This window comes from Callithrix jacchus, chromosome 13, assembly GCF_049354715.1.
Source record: "Callithrix jacchus isolate 240 chromosome 13, calJac240_pri, whole genome shotgun sequence".
Lineage (NCBI taxonomy): Eukaryota > Metazoa > Chordata > Mammalia > Primates > Cebidae > Callithrix > Callithrix jacchus.
In genome coordinates, this window is record NC_133514.1 from 45,484,452 (window position 1) to 45,495,981 (window position 11,530).

Sequence of the window (11,530 nt, forward strand, 5' to 3'; positions counted from 1 at the left end):
GCTTAATAATGCCCTGAAGAGAAGGCTCTGGACCACCAAGACTTGACAACATTGTTCCAAGAGGAAGCCCGCTGAGATCTGAATAAAACCTTTACTATCTGACAAGCCAGTTGTCATGGGTGGTTTCAGTAAATGGAGATATTTAATATAGGAAGAATACATTTATTATAATTCTTTAGCTATATATATAGCTAAATAAATATAGCTAAAGAATATAGCTATAAACATATATAGCTAAATTATTATAATGTATATATAAATTATAATAAATGTATATAAATAAATTATTTGGCTACATATATACCTAAAGAATTATAATAAATGTATTCTTCCTTATTTTTTTAAATATCTATGTTTACTGAATACATATATATGTAGCTAAATAATTATAATACATTATAAAGGAATATATATAAAGAATTATAATACATTATAATAAATGTGTAGCCATATACATCTGTGTGTGTGTATGTGTGTGTGTGTATATATATATATATATATATATATATAGCTAAAGAATTATGATAAAACAGATTTTTTGGAGACAAATGTTTCCCTATTACTCAGGCTTGAGTATAGTGGCATAATCTTGGCTCACTGCAACCTCCATCTCCCAGACTCAAGCAATCCTCCTGTCTCAGCCTCCCAAGTAGCTAGGGCCACAGGCATGCACCACTACCCCTGGCAAATTTTTTGTATTTTTAGTAGAGATGGGGTTTCAATGTCTTGCCTAATCTGGTCTCAAAGGCCTGAGCTCAAGCAACCCATCAGCTTTGGCTTCCCAAAGTGCGGGGATTATAGGCGTGAGCCAGTGCGCCCGGACAAATTATAATAAAACAGATCTTTAAATCTTGATTCATTCAATAAATATCTTTGAGTGCTTATGATAGAGCCAGCACCATGCTAGGCACAAAGGCTAAGGAGATGAAGACACCTTTCCTGCCCTCAAGATCTTGCTGACTAGCGGGAAACCAAGTCAACAAACAGATGGAAAGTGAGAGAAGTGGTGTGGCAGGGCTGGGCCAGTGCAGGTGCCACCAGACACATTAGAGAAGAAGCTAATGCAATCTTGGGTTCAGAGGAGGCACCCCCAAGGTTTAATATCCCTTTGAAAAATAATGGTGGAATGGAGGTAGTGGCAGTGATGCATACAGAAGTGCCTGGAAGGGGAGCATACAGTACAAGGTGAGAGAGCTGATGATGAAATGATAATGTAGAAAGGAGCCAAGTCATGAAGGATAAAGAATACCACACTAGCCATGCAAAAATGCTTTTCCTGGCAAGTAAAGGATTCAAACTCCACTTCAGAATTGAGTAACTTATCTGAGCAAGAAAGAATCAATCATGATTAGCCCACTTCAAAGGGGTAGGGCCTTGCTGATTGGCAATGGAAGATACTCAGACAAGGAGAGTGGGATGTGCCAAGAATCCAAGCAGAACAATGTCCGCTCTGCTCTCCAGCCATGCCTCCCAGTAGGGCAGCCACGAGCCACCTGTGGCTGTTTGAGTTAACATTCAATGCAGATGTTAAGGTCCTGTTCCTCAGACCACTTGCCACATTTCAGGTACTCAGTAACCACATGCAAGAGTTACTCCAAACCTACACTGGCTCAGTGGGACTGCCCACAAAATGTAAATAAACAAATATCCACATGTAGCTAGTATTAATAGCTACCATATCGGATAGTGCAAAGAACATTTTCATCATTACAGAAAGTTCTTTTGGACAGCATTGCCCTAGATGTTTTTGTCTTTGCTGTTGCTTTCTGTACATTAGACTCAGGAATACTATTGCCATGGGTGGCTCAGGTAGTCTTATAAGCACAGGAGAAACTGCAGATAAGCAGCACATGCCAACATTTCAGTCAACAGGGGATCATATATATGACAGTGTTCCCACATGATTCTAAAATATTGCATCTTTACTGTACCTTTTCTATGTTTCATTATGTTTAGATACACAAATACTTGCCATTGTGCCACAAGTGCCTCTAGTGTTCAGTATGATATTATAGCATACAGCCCAGGTGTGTGGCAGGCTGGGCCATCTACATCTGTGTAACTGCACTCTGTGATGTTCATACAAGGACATTGCCAACAATGCATTTCTCAGTGTGTACCCCTGTCATTAAGTGGCACACTACTGTAATTGCTATTATAAATCACAGTAGACCCTTGAACAACATGGATCTGAACTGTGCAGGTCCACTTATACATGGATTTTCTCCCACCTCTGCTGCCTCTGACAAGCAAGTCCAGATGAATTCTAAGTTTGAAAGACCTAAAATGGTATCAGAAAGAAGATAAGACAACAAATGAATGAACAAAACAAAAATATATCAATATATTAAACTAACCATATTTCAAACTGATTTAAGTAAATGGCTACATGACATAAAAAGATGGTCAGTTCTAGTTGCATAATACATTAATTGAATATATTAATTTTTTCTTTAAAAAGTTCATGACATTTTGCTGTGAGGCTGGTGAATTCTTGATCTCATTCTTGACGTAAGCTCTCCATGATCTACCTGGGTAATTTCTGGTGTGTCTGTGTTAAGGTGGGATCTAGGGACAATCCCTAGACTCCTGGGTAATGTGACAAAACAGGAAGAGGAGTGGACCCTTGGGTGATGACCATACCTATGTTTCACTCATGGTGGCAGCTGCCCCAGGGCAGGTCGATGGCGTAGCTGCTGAAGAGGTAGAAAAGGGCCCAGGCCAGCACAATGATGTAGTAGACATTGAGGAGGATGACGATCATCTGGGAGGCATAGCCAATGCCTTCGGAGAAACAGCAGAATTGGGCTAGGGACAGTGGACAGTGGTGGCGCATGCCTATAATCTGAGCTCTAGTGGGACACTGAGGTGGGAGGATTGTCTGAGGCTGGGAGTTCAATTTACCATTGAGGAAAACAACTATTTTTGTAACTTCCTGTGAATGTATAATTATTTCAAAATAAAAACGTAAAGAAAATCCTACATATGGAAAAATAATGAAATTAAATACTGCAAATTTTAAATACTTGTGTCAAGATATGACTTTTATTTATTTATTCATTTATTTTGAGATGGAGTTTCCCTCATTGTCCTGGCTGGAATGCAGTGGTCTCAGCTCACTGCAACTCTCCCTCCTGGGTTCAAGCAATTCTTATGCCTCAGCCTTCTAAGTAGCTGGGATTACAGGCGCCCACCACCACACCCAGCTAATTTTTTGTATTTTTAGTAGAGAGAGGGTTTCACCATGTTGGCCAAGGCTGGTCTTGAACTCCTGACCTCAGGTGATCCAGCCGCCTCAACCTCCCAAAGTGCTGGGATTACAGGCATGAGCCACTGCATCTGGCCAAGATAGAACTATCAATAAAATATCTTTTTCTCATTTAAAGTTATCTTTTAAAATGCTTTATAATTGATTTAAATGTGTCTTAAAATACAAAGACGTTGTTATGTATCTAAAACATATAGCTAAAGTAGCTTTGCACTCTACTTAACTAACCTAAATCCTTTGCCCCATGCTTACTGCTATTTCTTTCCTGTTCTCTGATGGACCAGCTGACTAGCTCAGTATGCAGCCCACACAAACCAAGGGTTTAACATAGAGACTTGTGATCTTATCCTAACCTCGGAACTGCTGCTAATTACTCTAGTCATTCCAGAAAGGTATATAACCACTAATGAAGACGCCTTGGAATCAGGCACAGAGCTACTCACCCTCGAAGATGGGACAGATCTTCCTCCAGGCTGTGATGCCTCCCTGGCTAGTGTACTGGCCTAGTGCTGTCTCCAGAAGGAAGACAGGAATGACACAGGTAAACAGGAAGATGAGGTGGGGATGAAGAAGGTACCTGTGGTTAGAAAACAGGCTGTTCATTTCCTGGGACTATCCTCCTCATTATCCACATTCACCTCCTCCCACTGCCAACCCACACTGCCAGTCGGAACCTGTGCGAGGTAAAGAACATGCACAGCTGCAGAAGACAGCCATCGAGATATCTGGAACCATGACAGAGATCAAGAGTCACCACGTTACATAAGGTCTACATGGTCTCTTGTCTTTCTTCACTGCAGAGTCCCACTGCACCTATTAAAGTCCGCTCCCCACTGAACAATCATTGCCTAACACATAACTTGTGGCAATAACAAGGAGCTTATTAAATAGTGGATGCCTAGGAGCACTGGCACAGCCCACGGTCTAGAATTCTTTTCAAAGAAATCATTGCTGTTAATGTCAGGTAGTCTTTCAGCAGGCTGAAATCAGATTTCAGTCATTGTTATGATCTGAATGCATCCCCTAAAGTTTGTGTGTTGGGAACTTAATTCCCAGTGCAACAGTGTTGGGATGTGGAGCCTAACCAGATGTGAGCAAGTCACGAGGGCTCTGCTCTCCTGAATGGATTAACGTTATTACTGTGAGAATGTGTTTGTTATTAAAGTGAGTTTGGGCCAGGCACACTGGCTCACACCTGTAATTTCAGCACTTTGGGAGGCTCAGGTGGGAGGATCACTTGAGCCCAGGAGTTCGAGACCAGCCTGGGCAACATGGTAAAACTTTGTCTCTAAAGAAAAAACAGAAAATTAGCTGGCCATGGCCATGCACGCCTGTAATCCCAGCTACTCAGGAGGCTGAGGTGGGAGGATTGATTAAGCCTGGGAGCTTGAGGCTATAGTGAGCTGTGATTGTGCCACTGCCCTCCCTCCAGCCTGGGTGACAGAGCAAGACCCTGTCTCAAAAAATAGTGTATTTGGCTCTCTGTCTTTTGCATGCATACTCTCTTGCCTTTCTGCCTTCTGCCATGGAATGACACACAAAAAAGTTTTTTTTTTTTTTGAGACGGAGTTTCACTCTTCTTACCCAGGCTGGAGTGCAATGGTGCGATCTCGGCTCACCGCAACCTCTGCCCCCTGGGTTCAGGCAATTCTCCTGCCTCAGCCTCCTGAGTAGCTGGGATTACAGGCATGCGCCACCATGCCCAGCTAATTTTTTTGTATTTTAAGTAGAGACGGGGTTTCACCATGTGGACCAGGATGGTCTCGATCTCTTGACCTCGTGATCCACCCACCTCGGCCTCCCAAAGTGCTGGGATTACAGGCTTGAGCCATCGCACCCAGCCACAAAAAAGTTTTTACCAGAGATGGGCTCCTTGCCCTGGACTTCTCAACCTCCAAAACTATAAGAAATAAATCTTGGCTTCTTATAAATTACCCATCTCAGGTGTTTTGTTATAGCAACACAAAATGAACTAAGCTAGTAATCTGTGTCCTTCTGTTTTTATAAGCATTGGCAGAGACAAGACTACTGATGCCAGATATTCTGGTATTTTCACTACCATGGACCTCTCATCTGCTGGAAAGTTGACAGGCGAGTTCATAGGATATAGTTACCAGGGAAGAGAGAACTGGACAGAGAAGAAAATCTGCTTATCTGCATAAGGTCCCCCTCAAGCTTCAACTGAGTACTAGTCAGTGCATATGTGTGAGAACACACTGAGGTGAGGGAAAGAATCATTCAAAATGACTGAAAGTAATGGTGCTCACTACTGCTAGACAATAATCTCAAGATTCACCAAGCATTAGGCAGAGTATGCAGAAGGGCATTTCCTCAGTAATGGGGAAATATTATCCGTAGACTGAGCACACTTCTGGTCCTACCTAACAAATCTTAAAAGCAAGACATAAAAAGATCAAGTAACTTCACTGGTCCCAGAACAGAGCTCAAGAATATTTATAGAAATATGAAATTAGCCAGGCGTGGTGGCTCACTCCTATAATCCCAGCACTTTGGGAGGCCGAGGCAGGCAGATCACAAGGTCAGGAGTTCAAGATGAGCCTGGCCAACATAGTGAAACCCCACCTCTACTAAAAATACAAAAATTAGCCAGTCATGATGGCGCACACCTGTACTCCCATCTACTCTGGAGGCTGCGGGAGGAGAATCACTTGAACCCGGGAGGTAGAGGTTGTGGTGAGTTGAGATCACATCACTGCACTCCAGCCTGGGCAACAGAGTGAGAACTCATGTCAAAAAAAAAAAGGAAATATGAAATTATCCAGCAACCCATAAAGCCAAAATATTACCAGGTCTGGTATTCAATCAAAAATTACCAGGAGAGCAAAGAATCAGGAAAATGTTACTCATAACAAGGAAATTAATCAATCAATTGAACCTTACCCATAATTTACACAGATGGTAGAATTAGCAGATGAGGACATTTAAAATTATTATAATTGTATTGCATGTGTTCCAAAAGTTAGGGACATAAAAGATATTGAAAAAGACCCAAATAAAACTTCTGGATATGAGCACTACAATGTGTGAGATTTTAAAAAAATACATTGGATGGAATTAATGTTAGTAGGCAGAGCAAAAGAAAATATTAGTGAACTTTCACTATAGTAGAAACTATCCAAAATAAAACAGAGAGAAAAAAGAAAATTTTTGCCTGGTGGGGTAGCTCACTTTGGGAGACTGAGGCGGGTGGGTCACCTGAGGTCAGGAGTTCAGGACCAGCCTGGCCAATATGGTGAAACCTTGTCTCTACCAAAAGTACAAAAATTAACTGGGTGTGATGAGTGCCTGTAATCCCAGCTACTTGGGAGTCTGAGGCAGGAGAATCACTTGAACCTGGGAGGTGGAGGTTGCAGTGAGCTGAGATCATACCACTGCACTCCAGCCTGGGTGACACAGTGAGACTCCATTTCAAAAAAATAAAATAAAATAATAAAAAAGAACAGATATGTATAAGTGGTGAGACAGCTTCAAACAGCTTAATTTAACTGGAGTCTGTAAAAGAAATAAAAGGGTGAGAAAAAGCTTGAAGAAATAATGGCTAAAAATTTTGCAAATTTTATGAAAACTATAAACCTACAGAGCCAAAAACTTCAACAACACCAAGACAAAAAAAAAAAATGAAAAAAACTAGTCCAAGGCACATGATAATCATATTATTTAAAACAGAATGTGGAGTTTTTAAGGGAAAATCTTAAAAGTCACCAGAGAAAACAGACACATGTACAAACAAAGATAAGAATAACATTAAAATAAACTCAAAATGAATGAAAGATGTAAATGCAAGATGTCAAACTATGAAAAACATGCAGAAGAACCTAGGTGATACCCTTCCTGACAGAGGATTTGGCACAGCATGGATATGCCTAACTCTCCAAAAGCAAGTGCAACTACAATTATTGACAACTGTGACCTAATAAACAAAAGAGCTGCTTCACAGCAGAAGAAATTACCCACAGAATAAACAGACAGCCTGCACAATGGGAGAAATGTTTCCACGTATGCATCTAATGAAGTCTAACATCCAGGATCTACCTTAAAGACATTAAGTGAATAAATCAGCAAAACAAAAACCCAATGAAGAAAGGGCAAGGGGCATGAAAATATGCATCTCAAAAGGTGGTATACAGCAACAAACAGACATGACAACATTTCTCTACCACAATAATCACCAAAGAAATGCAAAGCAAAAGGCCCATGAGATAGTATTTCACACTGGTCAGAATGACGATGCCATTCTGACAGTCCACAAGAATGAATGCCATCAAGGCAGAGGAGGAGAGGGATGCTGGTCTGCTGTTGGTGGAAATGCAAACTAGTTCAGATGCCATGGTAAACAATGTGGCAATTCCTCAAGTAACTTTCTCGACATCATAATCCTCGCAAAAATGTCCATGAAAACCACTCTAAGATTCTGTCTCATTCCACTCAGAATGAATACTACCAAAAACAAAATACAAACTTTTGAGGGCTCCAGCCAGTGTACACTTACCCAAGGGTAACCTCTTAAACATTATTGCTGGGGATGTAAATTAGTATACACACTATGAAAAACAGCTAGAGGTTCCTGAAAAAAAATTCACAGTACAACTACCACAACAGCTAGCAGCCCCACCACTGGTTCTACATTTAAAACAATTGAAATCCCTAGTTTGAAGAGAGCTATCTGCCTACGCATAGGTACTGAAGCACTTGTAACTGTGGTCAAGGTACAGAACAAACCTACCTGTCCATACACAGCTGCAGGGATGAAGAAACTGCCATACAGATACACCACGGAATATGTTTCAGCCATAAATCTTTGGGAAATCCTGCCATCTGCAGCCACATGAAGAAACCTGGAGAACATCAGGTCCAATGGATAAGCCTGCTAGAGAAAGTCCCATTCCACATATCTCAGGCATGTAGACTGAAAAAACTTTATCTCCTAGAAGTAGAAAATTCAATAGGCATTACCAGAGGCTGCTGGGGAGATGGAGGGGGTCTTGGAAGGAATCAGTAATGGGTACAAAGTTACTCTCAGATGTGAGGAATAAATTCTGTATCAAACTTTTCCTTGTACCTTCTAATCACATTTAGTGTATGGCAAACAGTATTTTAAGAAATATGAAGAAACAATGCTAAAATTTATGTGGAAATGTGAAATTTTCCTGAATTTCCAAAGCTATCCTGAGAAATACAGACCATGTTCGATGTAACACATTCCCAGAGTTCTAATCAAATGAAAATCTCTAATTAACCAACCCATATATTGCTGGCATACACAGAGAAACACAGACCAGTGAGCAAAATGAGGGCACAATAATAAACACAAATTTATACAGAGTGAACACTTTTCAAAACACCACCAAAATGACACAATAGGGAAGGTTTTCAAAACTAGATATCCACATACTAAAGAATAATATAGGACTCTTAATGCTATTAAGTGTGAAATAATCAACTCAAAAAAATTAAAAGATTCTATACAAAACTTGCAACCATAAAGCTCCTATAAAAACAACCTGAGTTATGGGTGTATTTAGAACAATGTGGATGTATGCTCACAGTTTACAAAAAGTAACAAAAATACAAGGGAAAAAAATCACTGACAATGGACTGCTTTGGTAGTGATTTTTTTTCTTGATTAATAACCAGCAGCACAGCTAACCAAAAAATTATGCATATGTGAGAACATGTGAAACAGAAGAGTTTGTGCCCAACAAAGGAAAACAATGAACAAAATGAAAAAGCATACTAAAAATTATTTTAAAATTTGGGCACACGCAGTGGATAAGGGGTTATTTTTGAAAAGGCAGAAGCCAGTAACACTACCAGCTGGCAAAAAAACTAAACAACAGAAAAATAACCAGATCAAAATTGGGCAAATAACCTGAATAGATATCTGTGCAAAGACCGGAAACTAAACCAATGATTACAAAATTGTGGTTAACATTACTACTCATGAGAAAAATGTAGATCAAAACCACACTTATAACTTATCTCACTACAACTAGAATGAACATTACTAAAATATTAAACTATTTCAAAAGAGAACTTCTGATATGAATTTCCAGAAAGGGGAACTGTTTGTGAAAACATAAATTAGTATTTACTCTATAAAAAAAAGTTGGGAATCCTGCAAAGAATAAAACACAAAAAGAAATACCATGCCATCTAGCAGTCCCACTGCTAGATGGGTAGACATTCAACCTACCTATTCATCCACAGATACAGAGACCAAGAAACTTTCGTATACATTCAGGAATATTCTTCAGCCATCAAAATCATGAAAGAGCATCATTTAGACAACCCAGGTGAACCTGGAAAACACTATGTTAAATGTAATGAACTAGGCCCAGAAAGACACACACTGCCTGATACCACTCCTGTGAAATTTTAAGATGTTTATCTTAAGTAGAACACAAAATACTGGTAACTAGAGTCTGGAAGATGGAGGGGGAATGGGGATTGGTTTTGAAAACAAAGTTATCTTACCATTAAAGGACTAAATCTGAGTGTTCTCCTCCTAAGCCTGGTGACTGGAGTTAACAATACTGTATTTTTCAAGAGCAAGAAGGGAAAATTTTGAATGTTCTCTCCACACAAAAATGATACCTGTATGAGGGAACAGAGATCCTAGGTACCCTGACTTGGTTATTAACCAATCTATATGTATGAAAATGTACCCCTAATTATGGACCTTTATGTTGTGAAAAAAAGTTAACAGAAACAAATACACATTGCTAAAAATCACAGGGAACCACAAAAGCAATGACTGTCTAAAAGAATCCTGAGAAATACCCTCAAAGTGAGGACCCACAATCCTCAATACCAAATTATACTGCGGAGTGGCACTACACAAACCTGTAAAATGTTTGCACAACAAAGAAAACTACTTTCCAAATTAAAAAAAAATCCTATAGATTAGGCAAAAATTTCAGGCAACCTCATGAAAAAATTCATGAGGAGTTGTCATCTAAGTGTACACAAAAAAACACTACAAAATAGATAAAGAATCCAATCTAGAACCTGACCAGGCAATTCTGCAGACATAAAATTGAACAACAGATAAGAGATTAGGTCCTCAAAATGAACGATTCATTAGGAAACTGTAATTTGCCAGGCACAGTGGCTCATGCTTGTAATCCCAGCACTTTGGGAGGCCTAGTTGGGCAGATTACCTGAGGTCAGGAGTTTGAAACCAGCCTGACCAATATGGCGAAACCCCATCTCTACTAAAAATACAAATATTAGACTGGCATCATCGTGGTAGGCGTCTGTAGTCCCAGCTACTCAGGAGGCTGAAACAGAACTGCCTGAACCCATGAGGTGAAGGTTTCAGTGAGCCGAGATTGCAACACTGGGTGACAGAGCCAGACTCAGTCTCTTAAAAAAAAGGGGAGAAATGCGGGTGTGGTTTTAGAACAAGGGGTACTCATACACTGTAGGTGGAAATGAAAATTATGATACACCAGCTCAGAGGGCCGTGGGCTTGGAGAGACCCAGGTCCCGGGCTTCACCATGGGCTCAGTACCTGTGCACTCCTAAATGCTGGATGCGGGTCAGACAAGGGCATAACCTTCCAAGCAGGGTTGCGGATGCTGCCACCGCCAGGACCCCACAACCGCCCCCACGCGTACGACTGGGGACCAAATGCCCACAAAGAAGTCAGGGCAGGAAAGCAGGGAGCCGTGTAGAAGGAGCAGGGAGGCCTGGACATGCCCCTGCCTCCCCTGGACCTCAGCTTCAAGATCTGCCAAAGAAGCGGCCTGGAGGGAGCTCTGGGATCCCTCAAGCTCGGCGCCTCAGGATCCAGGGTGGGCTCCCTTGCCCCTCTGCAGAGGGGACCCAGAGAACCACGGAAAGCTGTGGGCTGGAGACACAGTCCCAAGGGCGGCAGGGCCTTCTTGGCCTCACTGTCTGCATCCCTCCCATGGGAGCCCGGGGACCTTGCTAGGGCCCAGGCACACGGCCTCACCAGGGCTGCCTGGGTCACCCAGCTCCCCAGGAGACATGCAGGGTCCCTGGGGTCCAGCGCTGTCGCACCTCAACTCCATCTTGGGTCAGTGCCCTCAAAGGGCCCTGTGGACTGGACCCAGGCCCACCCCCTTCTGGGGGATAGGGACCGGCCTCAGTCTCTGTGACACCCACAGGTGGGTCAGTGCTGACCTCTCCTCGGGATCTAGGGGTGAGGTGAGGGATTTCCAGCCACCTCTTGAAGCTCACTGAGCACCCCACCCCAGAGAGCATGCAAGAGCAAAG

The 11,530-nt window shown here is 41.6% G+C and overlaps 1 pseudogene; it reads right to left on the reverse strand.

Moving 5' to 3' along the window:
• LOC100399683 (sodium- and chloride-dependent GABA transporter 2-like) overlaps positions 1–10,988 on the reverse strand; it is a 41,388-nt pseudogene extending 30,400 nt beyond the window's left edge.
• Between the last annotated feature and the right edge of the window lie 542 nt (positions 10,989–11,530).